General features: G+C 32.7%; 1 protein-coding gene and 1 long non-coding RNA gene across 2 annotated transcripts in view; both read left to right on the forward strand.

Moving 5' to 3' along the window:
- LOC109534405 overlaps nt 1-3,039 on the forward strand; it is an 11,553-nt gene that overhangs the window by 4,154 nt on the left and 4,360 nt on the right. The gene's annotated exons all lie outside the window — the stretch shown is intronic.
- Nucleotides 343-3,033, forward strand: LOC125505372. The gene is made up of 3 exons (XR_007282130.1): nt 343-524; nt 757-888; nt 2,552-3,033. It is a non-coding gene; the product is annotated as an uncharacterized LOC125505372 (long non-coding RNA).

Raw genomic sequence — 3,039 nt, forward strand, 5'->3', positions numbered from 1 at the left:
GTGATCTCCCGTGCTTTCCGACTAAGACTAGTCGTCGACAGCTTCAAAGCCCGGAAAACATTCCTTCATGAAAATTGTTTGCTTGGATACCTAGCATCTAGATTCATTCGGGATTGGGTCGGTTTAGATTATTTAGGTTTTTTCAGATTATTAATTTTTACTTTTTCTATATTGTTTTCAATTTCATTTAAAATATGAACTGCTAACGCCACACAATGTTAACACAAGCAAATTAACTCAAAATTAACCGAAAGGGAAAGAACGCACAAAATACGTAACAGCAACGCATTATGTTGAATTCGCGAAAGACACAAATAGTCCGTCATCTGACGCCGCGCCTGCTAACAACTCAATCAATTTTAGATGTTCATGTCAAAGCACAATAATTATGCATCTTAGCGACAATTTTGCACGTGGAGTTATGAATTGTTTATGCTTAAAACATGATTTAGCAGCAAATACACCGGACAATCTCATTTTCGTGTATAAATAAGTGGGCTTGGAAAAGCGAATTTCAAAAGTTTGTAAGTGTTTTTGGCTTAATTTGTCATATTTATTATTATTAATTAATTTATTCTTATCCGGGCATTTTTTTTGCTGAAAATGCGTAATTTGAAGTGCTCTTAAAGGAAAAAAAATTCGGAGAGACTCAAACAACACGATCAGAAAAAAAGATCTTGAACTGAAGACTGTTGTATCATTTTGATAATGTGCTTATGGAACACGCTGTATTTACCGATGATTTGTTGTTATCAGCGGACTCCAACCTAAGGCCCATCGACAGCATAGTTAGAGACTATTACATCGTGAGAGAGAAAATTGGATTTTCTCCATTCCTGACCATGCATGTAGTCGATTCAATATGTCTGGCCAGAATGACGCACTCACGTAAGCGCTCTATTACACTCACTTAATTTAATCGTACAGGTTAATTAAAGAGAAGTAATTAATTAATAACAGGCTAGGACCAAGTAGAAAATGTTGTTGAGGTTCCATCTTTGAGAATAAATAAAATTTAAACACGAATAGGGCGAACAAAGATCAAAATCGACAGGGATGTAATTTTCACCCGATTCAGATTGAAACGTGTTTTAAAAACTGAGAAATTTGCATAAATTTGAAAGTTTTCGTTTTTTTAATAGAAAATTGTTCCGTTAAATCACTACACTATAGTGAAAAATTACATTTTTCAAAAACAAAACTCAAATAGGATTATATTGAAATTTTCACCAGATTTAGATTCACATGCTTGTTATGAATTGAGAAAAGTGCAAGGTTCTACCGGTTCCAGTTTGGAAGTTCTCATTTTTTAAAACAAGACTGTTCCATCGAAACTTTTACTTTTCGGGGGTAGTAGCACGACCCTTTTGAAATTATCGATAATTTTTCACGATTGCATATTTACCATAATAATAAGGAATATTTCCTTCGTATGATAATCTGTCCGTTTGAAGTGTGCAATTATCGAAAAATTACAGCGGTAAGTGCACAGTGTGCAATTATCGCTCAACGATAATTGCATTGTTTACGAAAAATATTTGACTGGTGTTTTTTCCTGTTGAATTAGACATCAAATAATATCAAAATAAATATCGAAGTAATAGAATGAAACCACATTTACTTTGTTTACTTGGATTACTCTCGTGCATCAAAATAAACAGATAATTTTGCATTCGAGCTTGTTGTCTTGTAAAAACTACTGAGTTTCGTTTCATATTGTGGCGAAAAAGCCCGGTCCGAAGGACTTTCATGCAAAATTATCGGTAAATATTCGCTGTGTTTTTATGAAAATTATCGAATTACCATTAATTGTACATATTCAATTAATAATATATAATACAATTAATCCTTTTTTTGCCCAGTGACATTAGTATCGAAGACTCATCAACATTTTTACGTCACGAAAAAACTCAGCAGGAATATTATTGAAATCAGCTGATGATTTATTAAAAAAACACCGTTTTCAACCCCTAAACTGCATCATAATTTCCAGAATTTTCGTGTTTAAGTTTTATTTTTTCTTAAAGTTGTTCTACAAGATTTTCCACCTGGTCCTTGCCTGTTACTTAATAATTGTTTTCAAAAAAATGTTATAGTACCGATGTGGCATTCAATATTTTTAGTTTTACTGATTTATTTAAAAATATCTCTAATTGCTTGTTTAATTCCAAACAAAAAATAATTCTTCAAAACAAAAACAATTCCCTTTTCAGTGTAAGAAAAAATCGWAGTMTGGAAAAAGTRCGCGGTRGCRCMCRTCTTGGAATCCCAACAATAACAYTTAYTTTAATTCAAACTTTCAAATTATTGACSATTTATTTTGATGATAACGTTGGATTTKACTTAAAATGTGTATTTTATTTGTTGTTTCAATGTGTTAAARTTCATATTGGTGTTGTTTGCGAGTTATGTACCATTTGATAAATAATGCATTATTCTTRTTTTTTTACTCRAAAATGATGCATTATATAGGTAAAACTTAATAGAGCTTTTTTGTTTCAATTTGAACGTAAAGGTAAAMAAAATTGTAAAAGTACTTTTGGAATTGTAGAAAGTTTAGCGCAATATTTGACSACCTGGGAGTACCGCGTCAAAACGATATTTGAAACACTTCCACTGAATACCGAAATCGCAACTGAATTAAGGTTGCGTAATATCATGGATCTAATGTCTTGCTTGGATGATGGATCTGAAATAATTCGGCAAAAGTTCTCAGCCACCAACAGGTAAGCTAGTAACTCACTTATAAATATTATTATTATACAGAGCCCTTATTTTTAAGCATCTATAATAGTTCACCGTACATTACATCATCATCTAAAACTAGCACTGTCCACTAGCTATGGGGAGTGGTAATTTTTGCAAGATGCCCAATATCCACAAAATAGCACGGATAATGCGATCGATCATTGTTAGGAAACCTATGATTGCCTCAATTACAAGGCGAAACCGGCCTTTCAGTTCAAAGTTTAACTTATACTCGGGAACATCGAACCACTGGTACTTCTTCTCCTTGGTTTGATCCACTAGATAATTCAC

This window comes from Dendroctonus ponderosae, unplaced genomic scaffold, assembly GCF_020466585.1.
Source record: "Dendroctonus ponderosae isolate FM_Combo_2020 unplaced genomic scaffold, Dpon_F_20191213v2 Dpon_F_20191213_8, whole genome shotgun sequence".
Taxonomy (NCBI): domain Eukaryota; kingdom Metazoa; phylum Arthropoda; class Insecta; order Coleoptera; family Curculionidae; genus Dendroctonus; species Dendroctonus ponderosae.